The following is a 14865-nucleotide window of genomic DNA, read 5'->3' as shown; positions in this document are numbered from 1 at the left end:
AATGTTACGCGGAGCGTGGCACTGCGCACCTGTCGCATACCAAATGCACACATGAGGAGATCTCATACATGTATGACTTTAGGCGCGGACAGGTACCGCGCACTTGTCACATACCAAAAACAAACACAACACAATCCTATATGTATTTGACATTGTGCGGCGGCCTGCACCACGCACCCATCGCTAACCCATCGCGCTTAGTCCATGACTTTGGCAATATGACAGCTTTACTCCGCGCACCCACAGAGATAGGTACACGATGCGTACGTGACTCCAATATTCTCTGAAAAAAAGTATATATTTAAGAAAACAAAAGACATCATTTTAACCCCTTGCGTGCTTCTGTCGGCCAACGGCCGCTGCCCGTACTACCTTCGTAGTGCTGTGCACGTCCGTTGGCTGACGCGCCCTGCCCCATCATTAAACCAGCCGCACCGCAGCAGAATTGCCGCCATGCTAAATGGGTTAATAACGAATAAAAAAAGTATTTTTAGGATATTAAACTTACACAATATCACTAAAAAAACTTTGAAAATAACTGGAAAAACATTAGGATTAATAAACATTATAGTTAAAAACTAGCATGTAAAAAAACATTGAAATTCACTGAAAAAAACAAAGGTTCTAGGGACATTATAATTAGAAATTAAACTTTAAAAAACCTTTGAAACTCATTGAAAAAACCATAGGTTTCAGCCACGTTATAGTTAGAAATTAGAATTTAAAAAACCTTAGAATCCACAGAAAAACCCATAGGTTTCATTGATGTTATAGTTAGTTGGACATTTCACTCGTACAAAACCAGTGAAATTCCCCCGTTATAGTTAGTTCAGCTAACTGTAACTCATGCACCCACAATGCACTGCTGATGACATCACATATTACATCATTCATGACATGGTCAGTGACATCACTGATGACAGCACTGATGACATTTCAAATGACATCACTGATTACATCATCTACGTGAACATCTGATCCACCTCCTCACACTCTAATGTAACCTTTGATATACCCATTGTAAAATACAGACTACCATTTTTGAAACCATCGACACACCAATACCAGTTACTACATATGCACTCACTGATTCCTAGGTCTACACACAAATCCACTCATTCACCCATACAATCACTCATACATGCAGTCACTCATCAATACAACACTATGATAAGCACTCATTAACCTATACAGACACTGACATACCAAAACTCATCCAGAGTTACTCACACACCTAGTCAGTCATACAAAGAATCAATCACACTTCCATTTAATAACCTATACAGTTATTTACACACCACATCACTTATTCATACAGATACTAACACATACTTATTCTCTTATGCAATCACTGATACACGTACAGACTCATCCATACAGCCACTTTCACAATCACTGACTGTCAGATATAGTCATTTATATACTTCAACTCTCACATACACTGCCTTTTACATATGTAGTTACTTGGACATGTACCATTGAGATATCCATTCTCTCACCATCACACCCATACACACACTCACTCACCCATACAGCTGTTTTTCACATGCACTCTTGAACCCAAACACCCGGTGAACTAACCTCTCAAACATCTATGCAAAGAGTCACACACCTCCCACCCACCCTCACACACACTCAGGCATCCATACTAATACTCAGGCAACCGATCGATAACCCATATAGACACTCATGGAGCTACTGACCAACCCATGAAGCAGCTGATACAACAAAAAACAGACTGTTACAAACATACACCCAGTTTAGTCACAAACCCATGCATTCAGTAAGACACATGTAATCTCTCACTTAAACAGTCAGTAACGCACCTACTAAATCCTCCATCCAGACACTTATATACCCACTCATTCTTCAATACACCTTGGCAAATATATAATACATATTTAAAATTTAAAGAAAAACACAGTCACTGGATGATCAGTTTGAGATGTCATCAGTGATGTCACTGACCATGTCATGAATGATGTAATATGTGACGTCATCCGCAGTGCATTGCTGAGGCGCGAGTTATAGTTAGCTGAACTAACTATAAGGGGGGAATTTCTCTGGTTTTGCATGAGTGAAATGTCTGACTAACTATAACGTCAATGAAACCTATGGTTGTTTCACTGAATATCTATATGATTCAGCAACAAATAAAGACACTCACGCAGGAATACATGGTGCAAAGAAATTTGGTCCCACATTTTTAATTTCAGCCGTCCCAGCGGCCTTACTCACATTTATTATCAAAAGGCGTATATACAGTATGGTGAATATAGAAAACAGACATAATGTGCTCAAATAAACAGTGATCAGCAGGTGCCATCTTGGCATGGTACACAATAAATATACTGAAAATAATACAACTTATAAATCCTGAAATTAAATGTATTATAAAGGAATACAAGAAAATCATTTTAAGGGTATACGGTAAGACACCAAATCCACTTGTTAATGTATTAGTAACAATACTTACAAGCCAGTGGGGGCCGATTTGAAAATGTACATGAAGAGTTCATATGCAAGCTCCATGCATTTTGGGTATGCGGGTCCCGAATAATGAGCTCTGTGCAGGTACAATGAACGTTAGGGAACGAAGACAACATGAATAGCCGGCACTGAAAAAAGACCCATTAAATGTGAATTCTGGGAATGCAAGTCGTGAGAAAAGGTGAAAATCTCTATATCAAAGAGACCGTATGTTGCCAGCACTGAAAGAGGACCCATGTGGGTCTGAAATGTGACATGTAGTCGAAAAAAGTGGTATCACAAAAGGAACAAACTTAAACTTTCTTTCAGGTTTTTGAGGTTCGGTGAACCGAAATATCATGTGTAAATATAAATGTGTATCCACTGCTTGCATGTAATAATAAAAGTAAATAACATTAAATAAAGTACCCTCTAAGTTACAGTGACATCAACTGCGATGTGACTTGCAAGAGAAAAAGCATGCATATAAGAGATGCTGCCAAAGGGGGAATAACTTTGTGAAAGAGAACACGTCTCCCAGGTCAGATGTGAGATACAGAGGTAGCTCTTTCACCCAGAGTCAAGACATGCACTCGAAGATACACTCAGTAAGAAAGGGTGATCAACAACTGGAAAGTGTCAACTGTTGCATAGAGTTTGAAGAATGGCCGAAAGGAGACGGTATGGACAAAAGTGTCCTAGATGTATAAATATAAAGTTACGGACGTGGCGAATACATGATACAATTTGGCCCAAGTGGGCTAGGTATGCAAACCTGTGGGGCATAAAATAGTACAAGCACTGGCACCATAAGATACAAGCTGTACCAACAATGGTATCACAAGAACTTTGTAGCAAACAGCCATATCATTATACAGGCATAAATGATTATAGAATGACATTACAACATGATAGTGCCCAAAAGAGAAATGTAATGTCATAATGGAAGACAATTAGATTTTGACATATGCAACAGAAGATGCCTGTAATAAGTAAAAAATTGTTTTTCAGAAACTATAAAAGTCTTATCAGTGTGTGACAACAAATATCGCAGTGCAATTGAAGAAAGGAGAAGGGGGACTGTGAAAAAGCACTCCGGATGCAATTAATTGAGAAAGATATCTTCTTTATTAAGAAGCTTGTAATACAGTGTCCTACCCACAGGAAGGCTCACTGCAACTACTTTAATGCTAGGCAACAAGACAGCATTCACATAACAATCTAGATTGGACTGCAGGACTAGGTTCTGTGACAGATACTAATGTATAAAGATTACTACACACCTTCCCCTCCACAACATATAAAATAAATAAAAAACAAAATAAGAAAAATAAAAGGAAATTATTTCAGAACAAAATCATCAAACTTTACAGGCCTTTTATGAGTACGTGTGTTCCTTCGAAAAGGAGTAACTTCCTTATGAAGAACAACATCTTGACTCTTATTATCAGGGAGACTAGAGCGTATTGGAAAAATCCTATTTAAGTTCCAAATACGACCATCCTCCAGTCGAACTGCATTAAGAAACAATTTAGTAACTACAAGTGGAGTAGAATATTTCTTAGCACCATCCTTAAGAGGTAACCTCACTCTAACTTGATCGCCAACACTAACTATAGTACGAGAGACTTTTGTCAATATTCAGCTTTCGTTTAACAATCTTATGACTTTGGCGAACAGACCACTCATCATCTTTTTTGCTATTGTTAGAATCATTATTCGTCCTCATCCAAGTCGGAAACATGTAAGTATTGGGAATACGACCTCTGAAAAGGCCACTTTCTCAGTGTTCGAGTGCGGAGTCAAACGATAAACTATAACCCTTTCAAGGACAGCAGCTTTCCAGTCATTTTGTTCTTTCTCCAATTGAATAGTTTCTTTAAGAACACGGTTGAACCTCTCTACCATTCCATTTGATTCCGGATGATAGAGAGACCACCGCTTGTGTACAATGCCTTTTTTGCTTAAGTAAGTTTCTATCTCTTTTGAGACAAATTGAACACCGTTGTCAGTCAACAGTGATTCCAGAAGACCTTCCCTACAAAAGATTTCATCAAGAAATGTAACTACATCCTTAGTTTCTATACCTTGCGTGACTTTTATTTCAGGCCAACGAGAAAACATGTCAATTAGTACCAAAACATAGAATTGAGCGCCTTTTGAAGAAACAGGACCTAGGCGATCTAAACAACATTCTGCCAACTACGTGTAGGAGCTTCACGTATTGTCATAGGTTGAACTCTTGTTTTACAAATCTTGTCACAAGCACAACACTCAACACAATCCCTTACCATACGCTCAACCTGAATATCAATACCCCGCCACCAAAAATGAAGACGGATCCTTTCCTTAGTCTTAGAGATACCCTGATGACCCATGTGAGCAAATTGAATAATCCTACATCTAAGAGAACTAGGAGGAATTAAGCGAGTACCTCTCCAAAGGAACTCATCTTTCAGGGACAGTTCACTCCGAACATTCCAGTACTTCTTGACCTCTTCATTTAGAAGTTTAATGTTAATCCAACCACCAGAGACAAACTTACACACATAAATTAAGCACTGATCAAGCTTGAAAGCTTTTCTCCAATCAGATTCAGAAACAACTCCATCTACGATCTCACAGACCTTAAAGTCATCCAATTCCCAAGTGTCATCAAAATCAAGTCCATCATTGTTACACCCCTTTGAGACTAAGCGAGATGAACAGTCAGCTACCGTGTTATCAACACCAGGTATGCATTTGACTACAAAATCATAGTCTTGTAATGCAATGACCCACTTACAAATGTGAGAGGAAATAGCATCCAAACTTTTTTCCCAAACACATCCTTCAAGGGTTTGTGGTCAGAATGGACAACAACATTTGTGTCCCATAGAAATTTCTTGAGTTTCTTTACAGCCCAATAAATACACAATGCCTCATTTTCTATGACTGAGTACAGAAGCTCTGGACCAACAAGAGCCCTGGAAAGAAACAGTATGGTTACTTCCCTGCCATCCTTAATCTGCTTAAGAACAGCACCCAGACCATGTGAACTTGCATCAGTAATCAATATAGAGCTTAATGAAGAGTCAAAACTTTGTAAAGATGAAGCTGACAAAAGAGCCTGTTTAATACCTTTAAACTCCTGCTGACATCTTGGAGACCAAGAAAACCTCACACGCTCCTTTAAAAGAGATCTTAGCTCAACTGTACGTGAAGCAAATTGAGGTACAAATTTATTGTAATATTCTGTCATGCCCAGAAATGTTACCAAGTCATCTCTAGACTGAGGAACAGGTAAATCGACAATCGTCTTAACTAAACGCTCTTTAGGTCTGACACCCTCACTGGTCAAGCAGTTGTCTAAATAATCAATTTATGTAAGGTTAAATTTACATTTGTTCTCTCTTAGAGTGAGCCCTCTTTGACTAAAACATTCCAGTACAGATCTTAATGTAGCATCATGCTCAGTTTGAGAAGACCCAAAAATCAAAATGTCATCTTGGTAAATCTTAACTCCAGCCAAACCAGCCAACACATCTTTCATAACCCTTTGGAAAACCGAAGCGGCAGAGATTAAACCAAAAGGTAGTCTTGCGAATTTAAAAGTCCCAAAAGGAGTTATGAAAGCCGTTAAATCCATGGACTTCTCATCAATCCTAACTGATGATATGCAGCATGCAAATCCAAAGAAGAAAATATGCGAGCACCCTCTAACTGCGTAAGCATTTCGGTTATGTTAGGAAGAGGGTATTTATCAGAGACAACCTCTCGATTCAGGGCACGAAGGTCGACACAGAATCGAACCTCGCCAGAAGCCTTACGTGCTAAAACCACTGGAGAAATCCACTCACTAGCTTGAGTCTCAACTATAATGCCCTCACATTTTAACTTTTCAAGTTCATTCAACATAGAATCTTTCATAGCTAAGGGTACACTTCGTACTTTACATGTGAAAGGCTTAAAGTCAGGTTTGAGAATAATGTGATGAGTGTATCCTGACAAGCAACCCAACTTCTCAGAAAAAAACATTTTTAAATTCAGAGCGTGAAGCACTGCTAGAATCACAAGAAGATTTGGTGTCACATTGATTGTTTACCATCTCGACACCATCAGCGCGTAAAGCACTGATAGAATCACAAAACAGTTACGTCTTACATTGACTGCTCACAACCTTGATGTCAGCAACAGAGCGTGATACACATTCATTAGAGGATAATTTGTCTGAACCAGAACCACTAATAGTAGGCATATCCCTCAAAACTATGCATGGATCAGCTCCGGGACCTAAGGATATGTCCATATCAGCTTGATGATACCAACTGATTATGCAATCACCTTTGCATGAAATGTACATTTTCCCTGCTGTCATGCGACCTTTGTACTCAATACCACCTAGAAAGTAACCAAACAACTTTATTGGTTTACTACCATAAGCCAGAGGTCTTATGTCTGGCTTGTGGATGGAAACTTTACCATGCAACTCAAGGTCATAAAACTTTTTAGGGATAAGGGTAGTTTTTGCCCCAGAATCAAATAACATTCTTATTTCTGAATCGTTAATTTTGACCCTGTCAAGAGGACCTTTACATTTGTTCTTGTTATTAGTAAAAATAATCTCACCACAATGTAAATCATCATCATCATCATCAGATTGAAACTCGCTCTCGCTATGTATCAAGATTTCTTTCACACGCCCCTTGGGTTTGAATTTCTTTGCTCGACAAGCTTTTGTGAAATGTCCGACTTTACCACAGTTTTTACATTTAGATTTGAGAGCCGGACAGGATCTATCATTAGCAAGGTGATCTGTCATATCACAACGAAAGCATTTTAGTTTCGCATCACTTTTCGAAAATGAACGAGAGGAATTAGGAGTGTCCCAGGAACTATTTTTTTTAAAAACAGCTTATTTGACTTATTGGCAACCACTTGTACCTTCTCTTCAATTGTAGTTTTTTCTTCCTTTTTCTTTATGACTTCTACGCAAGCAAGAGAGTGTTCAATCCCCATTGCAATCTCTACAACCTCATCAAGTTTAGGATCATCTTTTTGCCAGAGCTCATCTTTATCCTTTTCAATAGAACAACCCAACATAAATAGATCCCTAATACGCTCTTCAATGGCACTATCAAATTTACATGTTGCACCTAACTTACGTAATGCAGTAATGTAATTTTCAATTGACTCATCAGCTTTCTGTACCCTACGTCCAAAATGGTCTCGTTCAAAAATAGTGCTGACTTTCGGAAGGTAGTGTTTGTCCAGTCTTTTTAAGCACACTTCAAATTCATTTAAACCGTTTGAGTCATCATCAGTTAAGTCTGGAAGATGTTCAAAAACTTCTTGCCCTTCAGTGCCTAGCCAATGTAAAAGCAATGCAGACTTCCTTTCAGCACTCAAGGAAACCCCACAAACGCATGCATAATTCAAAAACACTTTTTTCCATTTGGACCATCTAATATCAGGATAACCTGGACTTGAGAGTAAAAAAGGTGGTGGAGTGACGTTCTGCATATTCTCACTAAACAATCAACTAAAATGTTTACAGATTATTGGCAGGGCTTTAAGTGGGATGAAAAAACTGGTGGGTCTCTCAAAGGGGCGTGGTCAGTGTAATTAGGGGCGTGGCTTTAAAACACTTACGCAAGAAATCTCTGTTTAGCATAGTGTGCCACCCGGATTGTATTTTGCGGTTTGTCAGTGCATCCAGATATGTGATAAAAAGTCACATCATACTTACAACAAGTAAGGACTACTGGCTTTGTCAATGGATATTAGTTGCATAAGATAAATAAGCTGCAACTATAGCTTGTTACATATAATATTGAAAAAGCTTCCACTTAAAGCCCTGGTGACCCTACCATAATATTGCTACTCTTTAAAAAAGAGAAGGGAAATCCATAAAGAACATTACTCTTTAAAAGATTTCCTTCCCCCACAGCGCTCACCTGGCATGACGTCATGCCGTAACTTCTCCACTGGTGAGGAGTGAGCAGTGTGAGCAGCGCACATGACGTGCCTGCTGTCTCGAAACTGGTCTCTAAAGGGCTTTGTTTGACGCCCTGGCACTTTTTTCCCGGACTGCTGTCACTGCAGTCCGGGAAAAAACACGGACCACCTGTGCCAGGGCTCAAAACAGAGCCCGATAGAGACCCGTTTCGAGGCCCCCTTTAAAAAACTGCCGGTGCTCAGACCCCTTGAGACCCGGCCCACTTAAAGCCCTGATTATTGGTGAGTATAATTTCCAAAAAATAGAACTGAAAAGAAAAGTTAACACGAGTTAACAAATACAAATATTATACTCATGAACAATGAATGTATATTTTAAATAAAACACTCAGCACTTAGAGTTAGAAATGATGAAGGATACAGTTGAAGCAAAAAGTGTGAAGAAAATAAAACCACAAAGCAAATATCAATCACTAACAAGTTGTGTACATCATGAAGTAGCTGTGCACGGCAGTGCTTTGAAGAAATTGACAAGCTGTGTGCATCGTAATGTAGCTGCGCTCGTCAGCGCTTTAAATAAGTAGACTCAAAATTATGTAGGATAGCTGTGCGCATCAGCGCATAAAAGTCAAGATGTAAGGCAGCAGCTGTGAGCATCAGCGCACGTGAAAATGAGAAGCTATCGACTTCCTTTTGCTGTGTACGTCAGCGTGCGTAAAAATGAAACGTTGTTCCCCCTTTTTTTTTTGCTGTGCGCATCAGCGCACGTGAAAATGAGAACTTGTTGGCCTCTCTCTTTTTTCTATGCCTCAGCGGGAGAACAATAGAGATATTTTAAATTGCTCGGCAGGCAGCTGTGCGGACAGAAGCCAAATGGGTAACCAGGCCACGTATGAAGGAAAAGCCAGGAACCAATTAGACCAAGAGAAAGCAAGCACCAATGATACTCCGGCTTCCTTGTGACTTAGGAATAGCGAGGAGAAAGACTAAAGCAGGAGAGCGTGCAGCCTCAACAGGTAAGAATCATGCGCTCAGTTTAAAAGATGCGATGTCACCTGATCATTAACAGAGAGGCTATAGCTTTATGGCTCGAGCGTTGTCTTCATAGTGAATAAATGTATATAAGACATAGAAAGGTGTAGAGATGACAGGATACCGGTAAGTAGTAAAGTCTTTATTGTATAAAGAAACACCTGACACCAAAGGTACGTCTGACAGCAAGTGCCATAGGCGAGCAACTGTCATTCTAACTGTCAGCCTGCCGGTGGTCAGGTAGAACACCCTGACGTCATAATGCACCGGCAGGCAGCGCGTGCGGAGAACATGCTGCGCGTGCAATAAGGACTAAGCAATAGTTTATGTAAACACTACACATCTCCCTTCCTAAAACAACCAGGGAGCCTATGGATGACATAAAGGGTTGCGGATGGGAAAAGAGGAAACCACAGCTAATCACAAACGTAATCTTGTAATTTAGCTGGAGGCTTAACTACTCTTCCATATCGGCTTACATTGGGTTCATCCTCACAACTGACGTCCTGTGACGTGACATCTTCATAAACAGAATCATCGGAATCCGACTCACTATTACTGTTGGTCAGACACCTGTACTCCTCTAATGTTACCTTGCTCTGCCCACTGCTACTGTCTTCTAACCGTGAGGTATCTGAATTGTTCTCACTCTCAGAGAACACCTCGTTTGTACCAAGAGATACAACGTTGCTACCCTCTGGTCGAGACTCCTCAACTCCAACACGGTCCAGATTCCAATCGTAGTCCTGAGAACAGGAAACTTTGTTGTTTTCCAGATCAGATTCGTAATCACACTCTCCACCTCCCTCCTTGCATAAAGACAAAGCAGAAAAAATGCCATGACTTTCCATCGCTTAAAAGGGCTGAATTACAAAACACTTTTTTCACTTCCATAGGTTGAGAGTATTGTTTTTTTCCCTTTCTGGTGATCCTAGCACTTTTAACTCTCACAAAGTCACCTTCCTTGATGTTAACTCTTTTACTAGCATGTTTACTGTCATAGTACTTTTTACTTATGGTTTGCGACCTCCTTACATTCTCCCGTATTTCCTCTGGATACCACATAACTCTTCCTGTCTTGGCCCAACTTATATTATCCTTTGTGATTGGAGTCCTTCCTCTCAACAGTACAAAAGGACTGGTGCCTGTAGATACACATGGTGTAACTCGGAATGACCAAAGATTCTTTATTATTTGTTTCCTCCATGACATGTTATTCTGGTTTGCCAGTTGGATTATGCCTTTAATCACCCGATTAAATCTTTCTACGGCGCCATTTCCAGCAGGATGGTAGACAGACGTAGTTTTGTGCTCTATACCATGTTTCTTCAGAAACTCTTTGAACTCTTTAGAAATGAACTGTGGGCCATTGTCCGATACAATGCATTTTGGAAGTCCCTCCCTTAGGAAAAGTTTGCGCAAAAAAACAACGACACTTTTTGCATCAGCATCCTGCACCACTTCTACCTCTGGCCACTTTGAGAAATGGTCTACAAGAACAATCAGATACAACAGTTCTCCTTTTTCTCTGATTGGACCACATAAATCTATACCCAGTCTGACCCATGGCATGTTAGGACAAGACAGTGGTTGAAGAGGTGGTCTCAATGTTTGTTTTGTCTTATCCGAATTTTCACAGGCTGTGCAATTTCTTACACTTCTTTCAATGTCCAAGTCATACCCTGGCCACCAGTATGAATTTCTTACTCTACTCTTGGTCTTACCAATTCCAAGGTGCCCTTCATGGCAAATATCCAGGAGCTTTGAACGCAACTCTCTAGGTGGAACCACCTTCCCACTCCTTAAAATCAGATCACTTTCCACTGACAGTTCATTTCTAAGTTCCCAAAAAGAAGTGAGCCGGTATTTTCCTCTTGTCAGGCCAGCCCGCCCTTATGTATTTTTTACTTCAAGTAAAATCTCATCTTTTTCCATCTTTTCTGTCCACTCCTCAACAGAAATACAATCCACTTCTTCCAGAACGTTTGCTATACAGAAAGTGTCTATACCTGAAACCTGTTCTTCATCATAAGGTAGGGGTAGACGGCTTAGACAGTCCGCCACCTTGTTTCTCACGCCAGGAAGGTATTCAACCTCATAGTTATACTCTAACATTTTCATCGAAATCCTTGATAATCTGGGGGAAGCAACCTGGAGACCCTTTGTGGACAGCACTTTTACCAAAGGTTTGTGATCGCTTCTAAGGGTGATGTTGTATCCCCAAATGTATTGTCTGAAGTGGTTCACTGCCCACGCACATGCTAGTGCCTCCCTCTCAATCACATAATACCTCACCTCAGTAGGCGTGATTGATCGAGAGGCAAAAGCAATGGTAACTTCTTTACCTTCTCCATTGACCTGCGTAAGTACTGCGCCCAACCCCTTGTTGCTCGCATCTGTGGTAACTATGCTTCTCAGGGAGGGGTTAAACCCTTGAAGGGGTGGGGCACCACAAATATCTTCTTTTATCCTTCTAAACGCCTCTTCACACACAGCATTCCACTCAAATGTATTCTTTTGTTTAATGAGTTCCCTTAAATGTAAGGTTTTAGAAGAGAAGTCCTTTACGAACTTTGCGTAAAATTCAGATAGGCCTAAGAATGCTCTGACCTCATCCTTATTCTTGGGTGAAGGTGCATCCCTAATTGCTGCCAGCAGCTCTTCTTTAGGTCTTATACCATTTCCATCAATTTCATGCCCTAAATAGGTGACTTTATTAGCAGCAAATTTGCATTTGCGCAGATCTGCTGTAAGCCCATGATGTTCCAGCAACCCTAGGACTCTGTTTAGTTTGGCATCATGTTCACCTCTGCTTTTGCCTGTTACCATGATGTCATCTTGGAAAATTAATAGATTTTTTTCTCCTTTGAAGAGTTCACTCATCAACCTCTGAAACATGGCCGCAGCAGAGGCCAGCCCAAAAAGTACTCTCTTGAACCTAAAACACCCTAGCGGGGTCACGAATGTTGTAAGACTTCTGCTTTTAGGATGTAATGCCACCTGGTGGTAAGCAGAGCTCAGGTCAATTGTAGAAAACCATTTTGCACCATTAGAAAGGGACAGCATCTCGCTAATCTTTGGCAAAGGAAATTGATCTACTAGAATGTTTTTATTAAGATCGCGTAGATCAATGCATAGACAAAGCTTGCCATTTGGCTTCTTCGCGACCACCAAAGGCGAAACCCACTCCGCCGATTCCACCGGTTCAATGATGCCCTCCCTCTGCAACTTTTTCAGTTCATTTTCCACTTCACCAATGATGGAAAATGGTATGTTCCTAGACTTGTGTATGCAGGGCATGGCGTCCCTCTTAAGTTTGATTTCGTGGACGAAACCTTTAAGCTTCCCAATGTTCTCTGAAAATACCCCAGGATACCTTTTTTTGTAGAAATTGTTACATTCTTCTTCTGTTTGCAAGATGAGGACAGGATCTGGACTGTTTGGATCTAGAATCATACCTAATTCTCCCTGATCCATCCATCCTAACACGGATGGACCAACCTTGGAGACGTACAGTTTGCCAAATGCTTGACGGGATTTAAATTTGAACTCAAGTTCCCTGTAACCTAACATTTCAATGGGTTGATAATTGAATGATTTGGGGAAAACATCTGGTTTCATCAATTTCTTCCCTATTACAGGTACAAATTTCTCCATCCATACTTCCTCATTCACTATAGTATATGGCGAACCCGAATCTGCCACAATAGACATATCAACCCCGCCAATATTCATGTCACAGATCGGTTTCTTTTTTTTGTTTACCCCATCTTCTACATTTAACACAAATAAGTTCATATCATCTTCATCAGAAGATGTAAATCGTTCTTCTTCCTCTGAAATTACTGCTTTTACATTTCTATTGTTTTTTTGTTTCTTAGGACACATAACACCAAAATGTCCAACCATAATGCAATTAGAACATTTTTGTCTCACCGCTGGACAAGACCTGTCATTGGCTAGATGGTATCTACTGCCGCATCTATAACACCTCCTCTCATCTGAAAGCTTATTTTTATGGCCAGTATCTTTACTTTTTTCGTATCCAGAACTTGGCTTACTATAACTTTTCCTAGAACTTATGACTTTTGCTACAGTAGATTTATCCTCAACAGAGGATTTCTCCTCTAGTAATACAGCTTTTGCGCATCTCCCTGTCAATTCTGTACATTTCACAATTTCAACTACTTCTTCCAAAGGCAACTCACCTTTCGCCCACAATTTCTCCTGTACATGTTTATTTGAGGATCTCATAACGACCTGGTCACGAATCAGCTCGTCATGTAATGCCCCAAATCTACAGGTAAGTGCTAAGTTTTTCAACGCAGCAACATAATCTTCTATAAATTCTTCCTGTGCTTGCTTGCGTTGAAAGAATTTGAATCTGTTTACGGAAATAGAAATAGTAGGCTTGAAATACATGGTCAAATGTTCTAATGCATTATTATATACATCTCCAGGCCTAGTTTTTTTGTTTATTCTATTATATATTTTCATTGCCTTCGCCCCTAAACAGTGAAGTAGGATTTTCTTTTTTTCTCTGGGGTCAACTCCTCTTCCCCCTCAAAAGTGGATAAATAATTTTCAAAATACTCCCTCCACTCTTCCGATTTGAGTGCGTCATCGCCAGTAGAGGGTATGAAAGGTTGTGGTGGTGATAGATTCCAAACATTTCCTGTAGCCATTATATATGTTAATTACACTCAAAGATACTGGAGAAATAATATATATAAAATCTTTTGTAAATGCACCAAACCTCTGGACACTCTCAAAAGCTTTCCCCACTGAAGAATATCTTTTTTAGTAGTAATACATACAATGTAGACAATAAGTAATTTCCTGTATGTGAATTTTCCTTCCCACTGAGCAGCATTTATTTGTTATTGTCAAACTTAGATGTGCGTGTCATCGATTTTGTCAACAAGCCAACAATCTTTGTGAAAACAAATTTCCTACGTAAGCAGGTAATTCCCCCTTAAATCTGCTCACCGATGCAAGAAAAGCCTCTTTCTATTTCAGTGTATTGGTGTGCGTATCACCGGCAGATGACACACACGATTAATCATTCGCTTTTCCTCAAAATGGCCGCCATGCGTCGCCTCACGTTGCGTTCCATTGACGTCACAGACGAGCCTGACAGGATTTTCTCCTCAGGGCTTTCCGTGTTGATGCGCAGGAAGGCGGAATACGCGGAGACACTCCTTCACACAATCGCTATCTTTCTGCCCTTCTACCACGCCGACTCGGACTGTAACACGTTGCCTCAGCCAGCGAAGGCAACTTTTGACACGCAGACAATCTCCTCACAAGATCTGCCCATTAGCTTCCACAACCGACAACCGGCAAGAGGGTGGGGAGCATACTGGACTTAAACTCGCAGGCGGTGTCCCTCGCTAATCACCAAGACATCCTCCGATCATCCAAACC

Source organism: Lissotriton vulgaris, chromosome 4_1, assembly GCF_964263255.1.
Source record: "Lissotriton vulgaris chromosome 4_1, aLisVul1.2, whole genome shotgun sequence".
NCBI classification, from domain to species: domain Eukaryota; kingdom Metazoa; phylum Chordata; class Amphibia; order Caudata; family Salamandridae; genus Lissotriton; species Lissotriton vulgaris.
Note: the sequence above shows the minus strand (reverse complement) of the source record.